This window comes from Schistocerca americana, chromosome 3, assembly GCF_021461395.2.
Source record: "Schistocerca americana isolate TAMUIC-IGC-003095 chromosome 3, iqSchAmer2.1, whole genome shotgun sequence".
Classification (NCBI taxonomy): Eukaryota; Metazoa; Arthropoda; class Insecta; order Orthoptera; family Acrididae; genus Schistocerca; species Schistocerca americana.
The window spans coordinates 534874684-534896964 of record NC_060121.1 but is presented as its reverse complement, the minus strand read 5'-3'; the positions used below and the strand labels follow the sequence as shown (position 1 = coordinate 534896964).

General features: G+C 40.4%; 1 protein-coding gene across 2 annotated transcripts in view; it reads right to left on the bottom strand.

Moving 5' to 3' along the window:
- Positions 1-22281, bottom strand: part of LOC124607256 (2-aminoethanethiol dioxygenase) — a 44769-nt gene that overhangs the window by 11996 nt on the left and 10492 nt on the right. Inside the window, exon 2 of one of the 2 annotated variants that reach the window (XR_006978794.1) lies at positions 17610-17860. The exons of the other annotated variant lie outside the window; for it this stretch is intronic. The gene's annotated coding sequence lies outside the window, so the exon portion shown is untranslated. The remainder of the gene's footprint in view (positions 1-17609; positions 17861-22281) is intronic. 2 annotated transcript variants of the gene reach the window in all.

Below are 22281 nucleotides of genomic sequence, written 5' to 3'. Positions count from 1 at the left end.
GATCTTGAAGTCTTCCAGTACGAGTAATGGTCGGAGCAATTGGTCCATAAGATCTGCGAGAGCCTCGGAGTCTATTGCATCTTGCAGAGGTAGATACTGTGAGCAACTAGTTATCCTCTCACACACATGAATTTCAACGGCAACTGTTTGCAGGTCAGTAGCCAGGAGGAGAACAGAGAAGTAGTTATTCACATACACAGTGACCCCTTCTTTGGCTCTTTCCCCAGTCAGGTCATCCTCTCGATACAGCATTTAGCCTGATAGTCCAGGGGATCAGACACTTTAAAACACATTTCCTGCATACAAAAGCACAGGGTGTGTTCCTGTACTAGGAGTTTTAGTCCCTCCACATGTGTCCTGAACCCATTGATGTTCTACTGCAGGATGGGAGCCATTTATCATGTGGGTAGCACTTTCATCCTGACTTTCTGCAGGGGAGGCGAGCCAGCAATGAGTGGAGGCTTAGTTTTGGGGTGAGCTGATTGCCCACATCTGACATCAAGGCCCACTGCATCTGAAGACGATTCGAGAGAGACATCTGAGAGGATGATGTTGACATTGCCGGACTATGTACTTCCCAACTCTGTCAGGGGTGCTTCTTCACCTTTGATTTAGATTTTTTGTCTGAGGATGCTCCACAGCCACAAACATGGAGTTGGTAGTGGCATCGCTGGACAAAACTGGATCTTTGGAGAGGGCAAGGAGTTCCAATCTTCAAGGAAGACACTGCAGTCACTATTCCTGATGAGGATATACTCAGAGCAGTTGACACACTTTAGAGCAGAGGAACAACCAACTCTGCCTTGGGCGTCTTCACCACATTTGCCTCAAGTGGCTTCTCCCTCACAATCAAGAGCAGTGTGCCCAAAGTGCTGGCATTTAAAACAGTGCACTGGGTACTTAGGCAAAGGAAAATTGCCTCAATATACTCTGGAAGTTTGGTGCTGTTAAATGCAAGTATAAAAAGAGTCTGATTTGACAAGATCGCCATCCGCCCTTTTCATAATGTTTTGCACATCAACAACTCAACAACGCCTTCCCCGGATCACTCAGCTTTCAGTTCTTCTTGGGGAACATCAACCAGATGCCTGCAAGTGTCAACACCTATGATGCAGTTCAAGGTGTTGTGCAGTTCACTTTCTATTGCATACTTCCCTAGGCACTGAGCTTTCTGAACTTGCTTCACTTGTCCAGAACTAGAAGTTTTGCCGACAGCGTCCCATTTCACAAGTGCACTCAGCTGGCGGCTACACGGGTAGCGGAGGCTGTGTGGCGTGGACTGGGCGATTTTTTAGGTTAGAAGGCCTCGGGAAAGTACGGGGTGGGCTGCAATCTCAAAGGGTGTGTGAGAAATACAGGACGTGCTTGGAACAAGGAACAGTCAGATTGTAGTTGTAAATTGTTGTAGCTGTGCTCGGAAAGTCCCTGAGCTTCAAGCGCTAATAGAAAGCACAGAAGCTGAAATCGTTATAGGTGCAGAAAGCTGGCTAAAGCCTGAAATAAGTTCTGCAGAAATTTTTACGAAGTCTCAGACGGTGTTCAGGAAAGATAGATTAGGCAGAATTGGTGGTGGAGTGTTTGTGTCTGTCAGTAGTGGTTTATCTTGTAGTGAAGTCGAAGTAGATACTCAGTGCGAATTGGTATGGGTGGAGGTTATACTTAACAGCCGAACTAAGTTAATAATTGGCTCCTTCTACCGACCCCCAGACTCCGATGATACAGTTGCTGAACAGTTCAGAGAAAATTTGAGTCTCATAACAAGTAAATACCCCACTCATACAGTTATAGTTGGTGGGGACTTCAACCTTCCCTCGATATGTTGGCAAAAATACTTGTTCAAAACCGGTGGTAGGCAGAAAACATCTTCTGAGATTGTCCTAAATGCTTTCTCCGAAAATTATTTCACGCAGTTAGTCCACGAACCCACGCGAATTGTAAATGGTTGCGAAAACACTCTTGACCTCTTAGCCACAAAACAATCCAGAGCTGATAGCATCATGACTGATGCAGGGATTAGTGATCACAAGGTCGTTGTAGCTAGGCTCAATACCGTTTCTTCCAAATCCACCAGAAACAAACCCAAAATAATTTTATTTAAAAAAGCGGATAAAGTGTCACTAGAAGCATTCCTAAGAGACAAACTCCATTCCTTCCAAACTAACTATGCAAATGTAGATGAGATGTGGCTCAAATTCAAAGAAATAGTAGCAACAGCAATTGAGAGATTCATACCTCATAAATTGGTAAGAGATGGAACTGATCCCCTGTGGTACACGAAACAGGTCCGAACGCTGTTGCAGAGGCAACGGAAAAAGCATGCGAAGTTCAGAAGAACGTGAAATCCCGAAGATTGGCTAAAATTTAGAGACGCGCGAAATTTGGCTCGGACTTCAATGCGAGATGCCTTTAATAGGTTCCACAACGGAACATTGTCTCGAAATTTGGTAGAAAATCCGAAGAAATTCTGGTCATATGTAAAGTACACAAGCGGTAAGACACAGTCAATACCTTCGCTGTGCAGTGCTGATGGTACTGTTACCGATGACTGTGCCGCTAAAGCGGAGTCATTGAACGCAGTTTTCCGAAATTCGTTCACCAGGGAAGATGAATGGAATATTCCAGAATTTGAAACACAAACAGCTGCTAGCATGAGTTTCTTAGAAGTAGATACCTTAGGGGTTGCAAAGCAACTCAAATCGCTTGATACAGACAAGTCTTCAGGTCCAGATTGTATACCAATTAGGTTCCTTTCAGATTACGCTGATACAATAGCTCCCTACTTAGCAATCATATACAACCACTCGCTCACCGATAGATCTGTACCTACAGATTGGAAAATTGCGCAGGTCGCACCAGTGTTTAAGAAGGGTAGTAGGAGTAATCCATCTAACTACAGACCTATATCATTGACGTCGGTTTGCAGTAGGGTTTCGGAGCATATACTGTATTCAAACATTATGAATCACCTCAAAGGAAACGATCTATTGATACGTAATCAGCATGGTTTCAGAAAACATCGTTCTTGTGCAACGCAGCTAGCTCTTTATTCACACAAAGTAATGGCCGCTATCGACAGGGATCTCAAGTTGATTCCGTATTTCTAGATTTCCGGAAAGCTTGACACCGTTCCTGACAAGCGACTTCTAATCAAGCTGCGGGCCTATGGGGTATCGTCTCAGTTGTGCGACTGGATTCGTGATTTCCTGTCAGGATGGTCGCAGTTCGTAGTAATAGACGGCAAATCATCGAGTAAAACTGAAGTGATATCAGGTGTTCCCTAGGGAAGCGTCCTGGGACCTCTGCTGTTCCTGATCTATATAAATGACCTGGGTGACAATCTGAGCAGTTCTCTTAGGTTGTTCGCAGATGATGCTGTAATTTACCGTCTAATAAGGTCATCCGAAGACCAGTATCAGTTGCAAAGCGATTTAGAAAAGATTGCTATATGGTATGGCAGGTGGCAGTTGACACTAAATAACGAAAAGTGTGAGGTGATCTACATGAGTTCCAAAAGAAATCCGTTGGAATTCAATTACTCGATAAATAGTACAATTCTCAAAGCTGTCAATTCAACTAAGTACCTGGGTGTCAAAATTACGAACAACTTCAGTTGGAAAGACCACATAGATAATATTGTGGGGAAGGCGAGCCGAAGGTTGCGTTTCATTGGCAGGACACTCAGAAGATGCAACAAGTCCACTAAAGAGACAGCTTACACTACACTCGTTCGTCTTCTGTTAGAATATTGCTGCGCGTTGTGGGATCCTTGCCAGGTGGGATTGACGGAGGAATCAAAAGGGTGCAAAAATGGGCAGCTCGTTTTGTATTATCACGTAATAGGGGAGAGAGTGTGGCAGATATGATACGCGAATTGGGATGAAAGTCATTACAGCAAAGACGTTTTTCGTCGCGGCGAGATCTATTTACGAAATTTCAGTCACCAACTTTCTCTTCCGAATGCGAAAATATTTTGTTGAGCCCCACCTACATAGGTAGGAATGATCATCAAAATAAAATAAGAGAAATCAGAGCTCGAACAGAAAGGTTTAGGTGTTCGTTTTTCCCGCGCGCTGTTCGGGAGTGGAATGGCAGACAGATAGTATGATTGTGGTTCGATGAACCCTCTGCCAAGCACTTAAATGTGAATTGCAGAGTAGTCATGTAGATGTAGACATGTAGATGTAGATGCTTGACAGATTTTAACATTCTAATGACACTTTCTAAACCTTTTTGTTAGTAGAAAGATGAAACTTTCTCTTTCTGTTTAACTATAATAAATACATTCTGGCCACCAGCACGTATTCTGTTTATCGAGACTGAAAGATTCTGTGTAACCCCCAAGTCTGAAGGACTGGCTACATGATTGGGTATTAGTACCTACCAGTAACACACCCTTTTCACTGGGAGGAGGAGAAGACAATTTCAAGGGATCTATCTTAGTCCCACGAGCAGCTATGAAAATAATAGCCCACCTAGGCAGAGCCCTGGGTGCCTAGGTAAGCCTTACACAAACCAAGGTGCTGCAGGATCCCCAGAGGTTCCCCACTAAGGACGGTTCTACCCCAAAAGCCATGCATTTCATCAGCGCACAGCACATCTTGAGACTCAAGGGTTTCTTACCTTGTTCCCTGTGACACACAACATCCATCATTGTGCTGCATGATGGTCGCTGAAGCATGTCCAGACTTCACACAGACAGAGGACTGGAGGTGCTTATTAGTCCTCAGCTCAAGAAACTCGGGGTCATCAAGCCCATACCCAGCAAATGAATTCTGAGCCCCTGTGGCTTGAATGCCCCACCAGAGGAGATGGACTTAGATGGCCCTTAGGGGGCACTGTGGCCGCAGAGTACTATGCACGCATGGCAACAGTGCCACTGTCTCGCATGAATACAGCAGCCAATAGCTGTCCACATGGCCGGTATACAGGCAGCCACCCAGCGCACAGCTGGTCAGTTCAGTGCTCATGCTTCATATTGTCAGATCTATCGTTGCTATGTCAGGACTGCTTTACAACTACCTTGCTTTTCACACAGTTAATCTCTTTGGTCATGTTTTGGATTTGCGTCTCCACTGTCCTTGTCGTTGTGTTGATAGTTGATGGTTGGAGAGGCAACATCGCAGTTACAGGTAGTCTGCAGGAACCAGTTACAGATGTTGGCCAGTGATACATCATGTGTATGGTTGCTGTTAGCCCTCTCTGCATCAGCTACGGCCTGAAGGTGTGCACTGAAGCATCGAAACTGGTAGCCATACAATAAATGACATCACAAGGATGGAAGTAGGTGTTTCATTTCCTTACTCACTTTGTTTGGTGGGGCGCTGAAGACCTTGCTGTCGTGCGCCCACAAACACCTCTCCTACTACTACTTTGTTTGGTGGTCTATGGGGACAGTTCTATTCCCCTTTGTGAACACTTCTTGGCCACAGTAGCATACATACAAGTTACATGTGTCTTTTTTTGGGGGAGGGGGGGGGGCCTTGATGCTTTTACACTGTTTGGGTTTTCTATCTCCAATGAAGTCAAGGTCACATTCCCACAGTACGTTTCCAGGAACTCTATGACCTCTGCTCGGTGTTTGCATCTCTATTTAAGTCGGATATGGTGTTTGCCGTGGACTTTCAAGTGCACATCACCCTTCAGATGGACTTGTTTTTACCATGCCAGACCTGTTCTGATGCCCTTATGTACTGCGGTGAAGTAGGAGCCTGATTGTCTCCATGCTGCTGGAGTTATAAAGCCTATGACATCTAACACATTGGCTGCCCCACTACAAAAAATGGTGCTGTCTATAATAACATTTATTTGCAACTGGTTTTGATTCTGAACAATCTTCATGGCAACTATATAACACACAAAAAGAGATCAAATGTGACAAGGAAAACAAAAATTGAAAATCATGCATTTTTTTGAAGTTTGTACATGTTACAATTAATGCTCAATCACAGGTCGAAACTGATCCTATTGCATGGAAACTTGCTAAAAGGGGTCGACCTTGATGATGCTTACCTTCAGTTACCCTTAGATGAGGAATCTCAGAACATTGTCAGTGACACACCTTTTGGTTTATATGAGTACAAGCATCTCTCGTTTGGCACTGCCTTGGCCCCCGCAATTTTCCAAAAATATCTGGAACAACTGACACACAGTAGATTGCAGCCTGTGTGAATTATCTGGATGATCTCATTATTACAGGACCCTCCTGTCAGGAGCATTCGCAAAACTTCTGCACCCTACTTATGACCCTGCACAATGCAGGCCTTCATTGCCATTTGGAGAAGAGTAGAGTTCTCAGTTGCAGTTGGATGTGGGGTATTTGGGGCCGAAGCTCATCAAAGAAGAAATCAAATCTAGTGATCAAAACGTCACTGTCATCGTTTTTCTTCCTCGCCCAAGAACTTACCTGAACTGCTGCCTTTGCCTCACCCTTCTGGTGACCATGAGGATGAAGTCTTAACTTGTGTATCGGGTGCTGTGGGGGGTTGAATGCCTGCCACAGGAGTTGGATTTAGATGGCTGTTATGGGGTACCAGAGCTGTGTAGTGCTGTGCTCGTACAGAGAGAGTACCTCCACCTTGCCACTTATATACAGCAGCCAGTAGCATTCCATGTAGCTGGTACACAGGTGGCCACCCAGTGCATAATTGGTAGTTTGGTGCTCGCACTTGAAACTGTTGAGCTATCTTCGCTGTACTAGGTGCATTTTGGATTTCTCTCTCCATTGCTCTAGGCCTCGTTATCATTTTGGAGAAGACTTCAATTAGTGCCTCATTGTCTTCTAGGTTGTTTGTCCTTGTCCTGGTCCTAGTCTGTTGTCTTGTCTGCATCTGTCTGTTGTGTTTTGCTCGCTTACTGTTAGTTTGGGTTACTCTTCTGCAGGCAGCTCTTCCGCCTGGTGGCTTCCTCTGCTATTGCAATTTTTCCAAAGCTCCAATGTGTGCATCAATATCTCGCTACCCATAGGTAAAGTATCAAGTAAAAGGATTTAGAAAGTTCTGTGTTAAAATAGTGCAAATATGTTCATATTGCCAAAACTTTTGGTGACAAAGGCAGAATGAGGCAGCTGGTTGCTCACTTGCCAGTCAGTGTCTTGTAAAGGGAAATATATTCACCTTTTCTGTGCTCTGAAAGGAGCATTCTTCCATTTGTTAGATTATATCTGCATTGGCAGGCCTGTTCTAGTCACCTACTGTAGGATTTAGTTTTTAATGGTGAAGTGGTAGCTCCAGAACACTAATTGAATGCTGTGTGGATTTTCAAAAGCAGACATGGCAGTGGTTGAAAATCTTCTTCATGTTCTTTCCTCTATGCTGACGAGGACAACACTATAATAACTGCTTGGGCATTTCCCAGGTTTTAGAAATAGGATTAACTTATCACCTTTCTATGAGTCACAAAATGGTCTGTCATCCAGATACAATTAAAAAGGGTAAGGAAAATTTATTTATTTCTGACTGTGAGGTGCTGTGACATTCAGTGACAGATAAAGTCACCACCTCAGCTGCTATTAAGAAAATATTTTAATTCTCAAAATAAGTTGTGTTCATTAATCATTATCAGGTGACAAGTGCCTGTGATCTTGTGGAATGCTGAAGTGAATATTAAAACAGTTCCAGTAGTGTGTAGCTCTATACATATCCTCATGATATATTGCCATTAACTAAGAAAGAGCCAAGTCTATGTGCGCCAAACACACTTTGTATGTGTACACGAGCAATCTACTAACTGTATTGTGTCAAAACACAGCAGAAAACTGAGCTCACTCCACAAGATGTCAAACAATTGTCTCTTGATTATATTCAATGAATGTAAATGCTGCTATCAGTTAAAGCTTTAGCACAACTGAGGTAGTGATTTCTATATCTTCATGTATCAACAGTGGCGGCAGCACAGTGCAAAGTATGCATAAAATTATGCTGTAATGGATCCGGTCATAACTAGGTGATGTGCCACAAGCCAAAGACAATACTGAAGCCAGCTCATACATGGATGATGATGATGATGATGATGATGATGATGATGATGAAGATAATATGGTTTTTAGCACCCATACTAAAATTGTACGAGATGAGTGTGCTGGATTATGATCCCAAAACTGCACAGAGAACACCCTAAACAAACACCCGCCCAACCACAAATATCATCATTAGCTAAAATAAGAGGTAAGATCACCATCTGTGTTTGCCTCTGCCCACTTCTCACAATATACAGTACACTCAGTTAAAATGTGGCATTAGGGATTTGCATGCCACAGGCATCACAGACTGGAGGGTCCACTCACCGGAGTACTAAGCTATGTGTTAGGAGTCAGTGACACTTCAACCCACTGGAGTGACCAATGTGAAGAATGCCATGGCCAGATAGATGGCTTCACCCACCTCAGCTTACTATTTTTCATTGCCAGCCTCCTCCCACCCTCACATGTATCTCCAATGCAACAGTGAAATGACAGCCTGCAAGGGGATGGCACGTTGTGTGACATCATGTTCTCTGCAGGCCTCCTTGGTTGCTTGGTCTACCTGTTTATTTTCCAAAATTTGCACTCAGCAGAATGCTATCTGCTTCCCTCACTGCTGAAGGGAGTACAGATGAATACATATTAGCTGGAACATTTTCTCTGCTGGGTACATGTGTTGCAATGATGGCAGGGCACTAAGGCAATCTGGGAAGATGAGAAACTATTTGCCCTGAAAATATCTCACTGCTTAAGCACTTTCCAGATCTTGTGGAGCTCTGCAGTAAATGCAGTAGTATATTTTTAGGGAAAGTGAATCCTGAAGACATAGTCGAGAAACACTACTGAATAGCCAGGGGAGTCCCCTCATTTGGAAACCTCAGTATACACAACTTTAAAACTGTGATGACCATCTAAAATGTTAATAAACGGAGACTGAAATGTAAAAGATGGAGTGCAATCTTTCTTATAATTTGTCAAGTCTAAAATATTTCTGCGCCCCTGTAGGAGCCTGCTCCAACCTTGGTACTAAACTTTAAAATCACCCACACCCATCTCTAAAAGGCAATCCTTCACACAAACCCAATAGGGCCTTGTTGCTCATTGTCAATGACGAAAATGCCTTTCAAACGGTGGCCGAGCAATGGTCTGGTACACAGGAATGTTTGGCATGGATGTTGTTTTGTAAGTCTGTTGCACCATAAGAAGTTGTCACCTGATGTGGAGCAGTGGCTCACTAGCCTCCCCACAAAGGCTCAGTACAGGGTGGTTCTAAAGGCCTCAGTGGCCAGACTAATTCCATCATAGGGCACCATGTTCAACATTTTTAAACGAGAGACATCAGTTTCACCTCAGGGCAGCAACTGTACACTTCACACTTCTTACTGAAATTTCCTTAATTGTCTTTCCTAAAACTGTATTGTTAATGGACTGCCTTGGTTTGTTTGGAAACTGCTGTCATGATCTTTTATTGCTCTCTTGAATAGTTCTGTAAAGCCATAAAGGCTATAAGATTCTCTGCAGTTGGTCAGAATTTGAACCTATGCAGAACTGTCCATCAGCCCCTAATGCAACAATGGCATTCTTTATTGCATCAGAGGAAAGAAAATCATCTTACTTTGTATGAAGACCATGGTATGGGTGCTTCAGTGCTGTGTTAGATCATGCTGGTAAAGTCGTAAACCCATTTCTAGACACTTGTACTATGTTTGAAATTAGCACACTCAATGCAAACCATCCAGTTACCCTTTGCCTACTTTCCATCTGGGCAGTTTACTTTCAAACAATGCCCCTACGAGTGCAGTTATTGCACACCCAGTGGTCTGTGCAATGGCTGGACAGCATAGTGAGGCTTCACAAATAGCAGAGAATGAGCCATAGCAGTGCTGAAGTGTGTGCCCTACCACATGTTCCGTAGATATGTGTGGTGATAACAAGAGTCTCTCAAAGGGTTGATCCCTGCAGCAGGTGGTTGTTGATACCACAAGCACAAGTGTGCATTCAAATTACCACATAAGAGGAAATGTTGGGGAAACTGCTCAGTCTTACATGTAAGAACCTCTTCAGCTAAATATTCAAGAGGATGCAGATATAAGGAAGGTATGTGTACCATACAATGCACCTGTACTGATACAACGACTGTTTGTAGTCTGTTGTTGAGTGAGAGATGGAGAATGATTTTTGACACTGACAAACATTGCCATTTCATCTTTAGCTCCTACACCACACAGGCTGTCCACATCATGTAGGGAATAGCACAGTGGCATCAAAAACTTTAAATTGTTTGACATGCAAAGGATCTTCCCTATGCGAGAAGTTTCCATTCTTCCACATGGGTTCTGAACTCATTCATGGCAGGTAGTTTAACGAGGAGTTTTTTCTCTTTCATCCCAGAAGGGTTGGGAGAATACAAGTGGAGACAGGGTGGGAAGTGACTTGCAAGATTGCATGGTTTTACAGCTTTACAGCTGATCTTTAAGGTATATTTTTCTGTTGGAGACAATGACAAAGACGTATTAGAGTACATCTGCAACTGCTTGTAAATATGCAGGTTTTGGCATTTCCTGAGAGTGACATTGTCTAGGTGACAATGCTGGTCTTTGATGCACGCCATTTCATTTCTGAAGCAAAGGAGTTCATGAATAAAAGGTAGCCAAGTGGCCTTAATATCTTTGTTGCCTCGGAATATGAGATACATCATGCAGTTTTTACATCATGGATCCTTTTTTTCTTCTTCCTCTTCTACAAAGACATCCCCTGTTCCAAACTGGATGCCTTTGGAAAAAATTAGCCACATGGGTGGAACGGTGTATATTTGTTTTGTGGGCAGTTGAACCACATCTGCTGCAAGCTGCCTGGTCAACACACATTGTAGCATTGTAACCAAATGTCGACACTTGAAGCAGCACTCAGGATTACATGAATAAAGCATAACTGCCAGATGGATTAAAGTAGCTCATGTGTACTCAGGTAACTTTGGTACAATGAGTGTCTTTCCAAGCTCACAATTATTTACTGCCCATTTAAGTTGTAGTCCATGTAGTCCCTAGAGCTGACAACTCATTTACTGTCATTCAGCACGGTATGCGGCTCAATGTTTATAACATACTCGCAAAGGAAATTTGAATGTTATTAGCTGGGTTACTTGGGTACATCTTTATGTTTTGGCTAGGATTGAGCCACTACACAGTGGATTCACTTATATACAAAGGAGATAATTTCACAAAGGCATCTCCCACAAATCTGGCCACAAAAGTAGTCTACATCATTTAACACAGGCTTGTAACTGACATTAATTTAGCTACTATTGACAGATTTCTAATGTGGGCTAGTCACACAGAGTCTATTGGTTGTTTGGTTGTTAATACTGCCCAACAGATCACTAGAAAAACTGGGGGTGTTTGTGGTTGATGTAAAATTCACTAATCTCCTAAAAGCAGCTACAAAAATACAAGCCAATCCACATAGAAACACACTTATATGGACATACCTTATACAAGTGGCATCCTGAAAATACCTTAAAGATAGCACACTAATGGCTGTTTCACCTTCATCCATCCCTCTGCAACATAGTACACCTTGAGGGGGAGGCTGAGGGTTTTCAATAGAGGTTTTTACCATACCTGCAATCTGAGGATGGGGATTAAGTCAAGATCCTCATCATGTTCCAGTGCTCCATGGCATGGTGGTCACTGAAACATGTCCAGAACAGAGGATAACTGTTGGTATTCACTAGTCCTCAACTCTGAAACCCCAAGGGTAACAAAAGATGAGATTCCTGAGGTGACAGCCATTTGGCACGACCCATAAAGCATGTGTGTCTTACTGAATGCCATAAGTATGGTGATGGTCATCTTCCTGCCTCCCCACTAAGGGCTAATGCTTTAGTCTAGATGTATGGTCTTACACCTGACTGAACCAACTATAAACTTTAGACCTTTTAAGTTTGTCGTGGAAATTGATGTTGAATACTGCAAATATTCACATGGCTAGCTGCGCCAAGACTGTGTATGGACACTGAGTAATATTGTTCATGTTTGAACTTCTGGCATATGCAAAATCTGCATATGTTTCTGTTGTGAAAGTGAACTAATCTACTGACAAGGTAGCAGAAAAATTTCTAGACAAAAGATCACAAGTCAAATAACAGTGATGCTGATGTCAGGTGTAGTTCTAATGATGAACACTTGGTAACTCCTGGTCAATCAGTTAGTGAAGGTACATTTTATATTTAAGACTACACAGATCTGGATAAAAAAAGGTTTAAAACAATTGTATGAAGTTGAGATTACACATGGAAGCGAGCTAACTACTTATGGGTGTGCTATGGTGCCATCTAGAGAGTAAAGTGAGAACTATGTAGTGAAATATGCATAAGAGGGTGCAGAGTTTTTGCATGGTGAAATTCGGGGTTCTTCCTCTGAAGTTAGAGGTGAGAAGTTCTCTGTACATTCATTGTCATATATAAATGAGTAAATGTGTTGTTTATCATTGTTATGTTAAAGTGCAGGTTTCAAATAATGTGCAGGTTTGCATTTTCACATATGTGATTATATGTTAGAACAAATATTTATTTATGCTGAATTGTTATTTGTTTGAGGTACTCCTTGGGCAGCATGTGGTGGCTGGAGTTCACCAGAAGGCTCCTTTGCATCACAACAAGCATGTGATGGAGCTTCCAAAACAAAATGGACTGCTGAAGGGGCCTCTCAGAGTAGGCAACAGTAAAAATCACAAAGGAAGAATGCATATTCAAAAATGTATACATCAAATCTCATGACAAGCTGTTAGGTTGTTTCAGTGTAATACAGACACCAACATGGAAAGTATGTTTGTAGATGTTCATGCAGTTAATGAACATGGATATATAACCCCATAGAACTTATTTATAAAGTTTCGAAGAATAAGTATAGCCTGAAGATCAAAACTGAATATGTGTATAGACATATTCCTAAGTTGTTATTACAACTACTGAACATCAGCAACTAAACATCAGGAACGCATTTGGTTCACTTCCATGTATGAGAATTACACAAAAATTATGACATATTTAAAATAAAAACCACGTCTCTTAGTGTATTTGACAGGAATCCTGAATATGCGAAGGCATAATCAACAAGTTGACTTTTCAAGGCAACAAAATACGGGGGAGAGGGGGCAGAAGAGGTACTGACATTTGATCTACAAAAGATAGTTTCACTTCCCAAGGTTCCCACAGATACTGTGTATTGCAAATAACTTTCTTGCTTTAATGTGGGGTGTCCATGACTTGGGCATGTCCAAAGGACTTATGTAACTTTGGCATGAGAGAATGCCAGGCCGAGGGCCAAGACTGTGTCTTTCGAAGGTATTAAATACTAATCCTATAGAAGAAACTGTAATGCTTTATTCAGACTCTAGTGGTGACCACAACAGAAGTATCAACTTCTAACCATTCTAAAGTTCAAGATACTACCTATCATATCAAAGAGATTGCTCAAATTTTTTTAAATCTAGGCCAGACTTCTCAGACCAGTTATACTAATTTCAATCAACACTGAGAGCAAGCTTAAATGCAGCCAACATATTTACCATCAACACATGCAGACTTAAAAACCAAAAGTTCCATGTGATGGAAATGCTCTGACAGTTTTAAAAAACAGGAAAAAATTATGGACAAACTGCAGCTTGGATGAACAAAAAATACATCACAATCAGCAAATATAAACTGTATGTAAAGCACCTGAAGTTCACACACAACGATGATGTCAAATGCTATGAACTACATTTCACTAAATGTGTAATGAACTGTCCAGCTAAGTTTAATGTCACTGCCCTGAACTTCAAGTATCCCATTGGAAAACCACTTATGAGTGTAAAGAAGGAAGTCCTACTATCAATCCTGTGTTGCATTCTCCATATCACCACGAATTTTACAAGAATTTACTAAATGCTACTCAGAGTGTTGGAGATTCCAGTGATGAAGCAATGTTAGTAGATAAGTAAGAACCCTCGAAATTCTATCTAAAGACATCATCTCTTAACAGCTTACAACATAGTCCTTAGTTGAAAGAAACATGACTATTGTATGGTTAACATCTGTGATGAGACAGTGTCATTGTTTGTTTTTCACTGTAGTTAGCTCTAATGGCCATAATTTTTTCAGGTCTGTAATGCACATAATTTGTTTGGATAGATAACAGATGACACCGAGTATACATTAAATTGTACTGAATGTCATTTACTATCCTCAGTGTCTTAACTGAGTCTTTCCCCTGTGGCTGAACCTTAGAGTTGAATATATCAAAATATGTAATTTGTAATTTGTCCAGTCTGCCATAGGACCCTCCAAATTATTGTCAAAATTCTCTTTGTCATCAAGTAAGTGAAACTTCCTTTCCACACAAATGAAATATCTACTTTAAGAATAAAACTTTGATAGCAGGAATGTCATTCATAGCCATGAAAGCTTCTGTGTCTACTACAACAGTTAGTTACATACAAATTATGGACAACTAGGTTCTGATTACACATCTGTCACAAGCAAAGATGAAAATTTAGTAGAATGTTCCCACAAAGCTATAAATCATTATAGACAATCATTTCCTTTCAAAAGTTTTCAAGAGTTATTTGATATCTCACTACAATACTACATGAGCATGATTATGCATCTATGTCACACCTTATGTGGGAGATAAAAGGGTCTTTGTTGTTTCAGTGCAGGGCCACCTGCCTCCACCCACTGCTTTGACTTCTGTTTCGTTTTTGGAATAAAATAGGCACAAAAAAGTAGTGTATGGCATCCTTTGAATAAAATCATTGCTGAAAAACTCATTTCTGCATTTACTATTGGCAAACATTCAAAAAGCCTTAAAAAAAAATTCCTCATGTACAATGTACTGTACACTCTTTTGATATACTGATGATATCAACTATTTCATAAATCATTTATGGCTGATCATCCAATTCTGCAGCATGCATTTTCCACATGTTTGCAAGTCTGGTTGTAGTTATGGAATGTCCTTCCTGTCAGTGATCTTTAACAGAGAATCACAACATTTGAAATTAGTTGCCCATTTCTTAAATGTTAAAAATCAAGGAGTAGGCTTCTTTTAAGCTTTCACAAACTTTGGGTGAACTTCTGCTGGTGATAAATTGTTCAAAACAGTGAATTTTATGACAGCACAATAGTCCACTTTATACATTTGACTGAAACATAAACAACATAACTAATCTAGAAGTCAGCATGAACGAAAGCATTCTTAGGGTGCTATATGATTTATTTTATTGTTCTTGTACTAGCATAACAAAAAAAAGACTTTCATTTATATCAACATGAAGTGGAGAGAGAGGGGACAAAGCTGCTGCTCCTCTCCCTATCCCACACCCGAGAAAAAGTTATCTTCACAAACTAAACTCACATCCTGACCCATCACACTTGCTGCTGGATCAATTCAGAGTCAGTTTGAAGAAATGTTTATAAGTACCAAGTGCATCCAAAACTGTTGGTCATGAAGCCTCAAATCTATTTCACCATGAAACTAATACGAGTTGCCCCCTCTACATCAGATTCTGCGTTGTTGTTGTTGTGGTCTTCAGTCCTGAGACTGGTTTGATGCAGCTCTCCTTGCTAATCTATCCTGTGCAAGCTCTACTACTTAGAAGGATAGTAAAACTTTGAACAGGTATCTATTTTGCAAAAGGTTTATTAAACAGTTGCCACTATTAAAGTACCAACCCTCATAGTTTTTTCAACATGAACGATGCTTGTTTTGTCTCAGCAAAGCAGCTATGTTATATTTTAAACATTTTTGAATGGTGCAAGCTTTGTGGTTTTACTTAGCTGCTTTTTATTACTCAAATTCACTACAATTCATACAAGAACACCAGCATGTGAATATGTGAGAGCTTTAATCATTTTCTCATACACTGCTGTGATAAATGTGTCTCATCTTTACATAAGTAACCCCTTGTAAGTAGTGCAATGATATCTACCGAGTAAGGCTGTGCCATGGTTAAGGCACTGGACTTTCACTCAGGAGGAGGAGGATACTCTGGTCAATGAGATTTATTTTTTTATTTGACTTCACTTAAGGTGAATGCCATATGGTTCTGTCAAAAAAAGACCACAGCTGATTTCTTGCCTGGGTTTACACTTCGTCTCTTATGAGCACATAATATTATTGACAGGATATTAAGTTCTTACTCGTCCACTCTTTATTCCATTTTACAGCTTCAAATCAGTAATAATCACTGAAACTTCTTATAATGTGCAATCCCAAACGTGATTTTGAATTTTGAATCATTTTAATCAGAAATTACTTTTACTCCTGAAGGAAAAGTATGCATGGAGGAATACTTTCTTCCATGCGTGTGATAAAAACTTTGTCAAAAGTCCAGAACTACAGGAGAACAATAAAATGACTACTTGACTTGGTCTCTAAAAATATAACTACCGTACATTGGGCATATTTTGAACAATTTTCAGGTCACATTTTAACTTGATGTGATTATCATGACTGCTTTTTAACTTTTATATTTAGGTTAGTGAATACAGGAGTTTGCATAAAAGGATTACATACTAATTACGGGGGATGCATTTTCTAAAATGCAGAGTACATAATGAAAAAATTGTAGGTGGTTAAAGTTAGCTTGGATTTGGGGATACATTCACTGGCCTATACCTCCGTCATGACTGTCAACTACCATTCCATTTGTGAATTGTGGTCAATATTTCAAAAACATATTAAAACTTCAACTTGCCTTATGAAGCCTCATAAAATAAAATACCTAGTACGGTACATAAATCAAACAGTATGAGGCATCATCAGATTACAAATATAACGAAAGGTACGCAGATAGAGTACCACGCACACAGCTCCAAATTTCATTGAGCATAATAACTTACGTCTCGTCCATCTTAAACCTAAATCTTCATTTCAAAACAACCAGTGCAGTTAGAACTAAGGTTATCCATTCTTCAGTTAGAACTAAGGTTATCCATCCTTCATTTATTGTGTCAATATCTGGCACCTGTGGCCAAATAAACCTCACTTCTTATTTCTGGAGATATTTGACATTACACGTTATACCTGAATCACTGCCTGGACAACAACAGCTCGCAATTTGAGCAATATACAACTGATATTTGTTTTTCTTAGTTCTAGGCTCATTAGCAATTATAAATGAGCCTTCATCTATATACTGATGCTTAATGTTTGTAGTCCTTAGGTCCACACTGTTGTTGGCATCAAAATTGTTCAATAAATTGTGTATATGTAATTCTAGTGGGTAACAATGCCCAGTGGTTAAAGTAATCCCAGAGCAGAGAAATCATGCATGAGACCACAGAAATCTTAATATACTATTAGATATACACATGTGAACAAAAAACTAATCAGTTGGCTGTTTTGAGAATTAATCGAGTAACATACAGATAAAGTAGAAAACACTGATGGTTTTAGAGTAAAATGATATCAGTGGATTTTGCAAAACCTGATAAGCCTCTCCATCATACACCATAAAATGTTATGTGAAAATATACAATATTGCAATAAACATTTCTGTTGACATCAAAAGACAACACAGTCACAAGACCAGGGAAGATATTCAGGTTCTCTTACCAACATTTATTACTTCATGCTAGGTATAGCCTCTTGAAGACTTATGACTTTACCTTCCCTAAAGAGTTTCCTGTGAAACTTTCTTGTATTTATTCACTACAGCCTTACATGGGATCCAAATTTTACTTCTTCCTCTGCAGCCACGATGAAACACTATCCCGATCAACATTCTTGAATTCCGGTATAATGACAACACAGGCTCTCGATCCAATACCATTATGGAGATGGCCATGGTCAGCAATAGGTGGCACTCACAAGACAGTGTGGCCTGCACCAAGGAGGCACTAACATGTACAGTGATGCCCTACAATGAACGAAAACAGCATGTAGTTGCTGCAGTTACCAGCTTGGGCAGGACATTTATATAGTGTCTCCAAAAGTGTTGTTTTACCTGTGAAAACATGGCCTGCAAAGTCATGCACCGACTGTTTGGTGTGCAATGTCATAATTCATTGTGTTCCTTATCAGACTGAAGCACTGCAAGCCTTGAAATTAGAAAACCCCATGTTGGAAGAGGTCCTTGCAATCGTTAAAGCTAACAAAATCTCAAAACGAGCACACACTTCAGTTTAAGAACATGTGGTGTTTACCATGTCTAAACCTTCCCATTCCTGTGAATCGTATTGAGATCGGGAGTCATCAGATAGGTCTTCCAACAGGGATTTGGGGACATCCAAGTTCTCACGTGAAGAGAATTCAGAGTGTTCTTCAATGGATAGTGATACTGCACACAATTGTTAATAGTAACACCTATGCCCACAGAACATGTCGTGAGTTGCGTGCTTCAGTTCCTCCAAAATAACCTACAAAGGTTTTTCTGGGTTGCTGTTTTATCATTATGCATTATTGTTCCAATGTTCTTTCTGGGATGAGGAATGTAATCAATGTAGCAAAACTGGACACATAGCTGTGTTCGTAACAGCACACCTTGGAAGCTGATCCAGCACTGGTCACTGATGCTATAGCCAAATCACACTCAGCATAATGAGCTACAAACACCACAGTATAAACATGTCAACAAGTTGTTCACACAGCTTGACCCATTCACAGAGAAACTTAAACAGACCCTCCTCCAGTTTAACTTAACAAGACCCCCATTCAGTTTCAGCCTGATGTGTGTGCCACTGTCTCTTTACTCAATGAGCTTACATACAAAAAACTGGGCGAGACACCCACCAAATCTACTCTACAGTGATTCTACTGTTACAGCGAGCAAAATGTTCTGCTTTGGGGTGTGTGAATGAAATGCAATGCACAAAAAAATCTCCCACCATCTCTCTTTCCTGAATGTTGTTTCTGCCTGAGTAAAATAATTTTCAGTTAAGATGCCTAAACCTTCAATTTTCAGATTGATGGCAAACCTGTAACGCAGAGTAGTCATTTCTTCTGAATACCATTTTTGAATTATTGAGCTCATCTTCAAAGAACTGTGTGGTTCACAGATTCTTTTAGCCTGGTCCACCAATGTTTTGATCACTCCTCTATTCTGCTTGGGTTGATCAGAATTTCTGCAAAGATTCTATCTGTGTGGGTGCACTTTCTGTAGATGTTATGTCCCAAAGTTCTGTCATGTATCCGAAGTACCTCTAAGTCTAAAAATGAAATTCGACCTCCTTTCTCTTTTTCCATAGTGAACTTTATATTAGAATTAACATTATTCAGAAGATTTGGGAATTCAGTGTGTTCTTTTTCCCCATGACGCCATGTAACAAAAGTGTCATCCACATACTGAAGGCAATAATATGAGGTTTCTTCTTTGCCATCTGAAGAGCTGCTTCTTCAAGTTTTCATCACATAAAAATTCACTACATCTGTGATGAGCAGGTTCCCCATTGCCCCACAATCAGTTTAGGGCATAAAGCCTAAAGAAAGACTAGTTGCAAGGATAGACATTTTCACAGAAATGCCATTCATGATCCCATGCAGAGAACAGGAGTGATTGGTGGACTGAACTAAGAGAATAAGAGAATCACAGTACTTGTCACATGAGCTCAATCACCTAAGAAAACATTCAGAAGCAATGGCTACTCTGACAAACAAATAACAACTACATACTAAAGCTGTAAAGCCTCTAAGGAAAAAACAAACAACTAAAAGGCAAGTTCTCCTTTCATTTATATATAAAAACACAGATAACATCAGCAGAGTACTCAGAAAACATACAGTGTTTAAACCAATAAGAAAGGTGCACAAATATTTGAATACTGAAAGGACCTTAGCACACCGCATCCCACAGCAGGAGTAAATAAAATGCCTTGCACTTGTGGCCAAGTGTGCACAGGAACCGCAAAAAGAAGTATTAAAATCTGCCTTAATGAATACAAGAGCAACTGTTACCTGGGCAAGATGAATAAATCAGCAGTAGCAGATCACACATCTGGACTGGGAAATCACCACATTCGTTTCTCTGGCACCACTGTTTTAGGAAGATCTAACAATTACTAAGCTAGCATGTATGGAGAGGCCACAGAAATACAGAAGCACAAACACAATTTCAACAGAACACAAGAAGGATTGAAATTACACAAGATGAGCACCTGAGTGTTAAATACAGCAAACAGAGACAGCTCTTCCACATTACGAGCTCTGTAACATACATTGATGTGACTTCACGATCTTACGCAGGAGGCTGATGGCGTCACGAACTGGCCATAGTGGATACATGTAAACTGTTTGACTTTCTGAGCTTGTTTGTGTCTGCAATAGCTTTCTGAGTCATTAAAACCTTTGATGATGTCTCCAGCATTGGTAAACGAAATGTGAAGCAGAGAATTCTGCTTTGGATGACAGCCTAATACACATAAAACAAAAATCAGCAATATCACAAATAATGGCTTTGAAAGCCAGCATTCTATGGTCACCTGTTTGTTCTCACATGAGTAATTTGTAAACAATCACCTCTGTAGATTGACTGCATTTCCTCACATTCTACAAATAAAGTGAAGTCTGCCACCTGATTTACACATCACTCAGCCTATGCGACTGCTTCATTTCATGTCCCTACAAAGTTTTACATTCAGGGATTTATATGAGATTACCAATTCCAACTGTGACTCATTGCCACTGTAGTGATAAAATAAGCTAGTTTTTTTGTTGGTTTGTTTTGTTTTGTGAAGTACACAGTTCTAAGTATTTGAAACAAGCTGTCAATCTGTGCACCAATTTGAAATTTCATCAAGACCTGACTGAATATCTCTTCACTTTCTTGTACTTAATTGTAGACAACGGCATCATCTGTGAAAAGTCTGAAGTTCCTATTAATATTGTCTGTAAGGTCATTAATACTGTGTATGAGACAGGCGAAACACCCTCAGACTTCAAGAAGAATATAATAATCCCAATCTCAAAGCAAGCAGGTGTTGACAGATGTGAAAATCACTGAACTATCAGTTTAATAAGCCACAACTGCAAAATACCAACACGAATTCTTTACAGACAAATGTAAAAACTGATAGAAGCCGACCTCGGGGAAGATCAGTTTGGATTCCATAGAAATGTTGGAACACATGAGGCAATACTGACCCTACGACTTATCTTAGAAAATAGATTAAGGAAAGGTAAACCTACGTTTCTAGCATTTGTTGACTTAGAGGAAGCTTTTGATAATGCTGACTGCAATACTCTCAATTCTGAAGGTGGCAGGGGTAAAATACAGGGAACAAAAGGCTATTTACAATTTGTACAGAAACCAGATGGCAGTTATAAGAGTCGAGGGACATCAAAGGCAAGCAGTGGTTGGGAAGGGAGTGAGACAGGGTTGTAGCCTATCCCCGATGTTATTCAATCTGTATATTGAGCAAGTAGTGAAGGAAACAAAAGGAAAATTCGGAGTAGGTATTAAAATCCATGGAGAAGAAATAAAAACTTTGAGGTTCACCAATGACATTGTAATTCTGTCAGACACAGCAAAGGACCTGGAAGAGCAGCTGAACAGAATGGACAGGGTCTTGAAAGGAGGATATAAGATGAACATCAACAAATGCAAAACGAGGATAATGGAATGTAGTCGAATTAAATCGGATGATGCTGAGGGAATTAGATTAGGAAATGAGACGCTTAAGGTAGTAAACGAGTTTTGCTATTTGGGGAGCAAAACAACTGATGATGGTCGAAGTAGAGAGGATATAAAATGTAGACTGGCAATGGCAAGGAAAGCATTTCTGAAGAAGAAAAATTTGTTAACATTGAGTATAGATTTAAGTGTCATGAAGTTGTTTCTGAAAGTATTTGTATGGAGTGTAGCCATGTATGGAAGTGAAACATGGACAATAAATAGTTTGGAAGAAGAAAATAGAAGCTTTCGAAATGTGGTGTTACAGAAGAATGCTGAAGATTATATGGGTGGATCACATAACTAATGAGGAGGTATTGAATAGAATTGGAGAGAAGAGGAGTTTGTGACATAACTTGACTAGAAGAAGGGATTGGCTGGTAGGGCATATTCTGAGACATCAAGGGGTAACCAATTTAGTATTGTAAGTAAGCGTGGAGGGTAAAAATCGAAGAGGGAGACCAAGAGATGAATACACTAAACAGATTCAGAAGGATGTAGGTTGCAGTAGGTACTGGGAGATGAAGAAGCTTGCACAGGATAGAGTAGCATGGAGAGCTGCATCAAACCAGTCTCTGGACTGAAGACCACAACAACAACAACAACAACAACAATGTCATTAATATACAACATGAACAGTAAGGGTCCCAACACATCTTCCTGGGGTACACCCG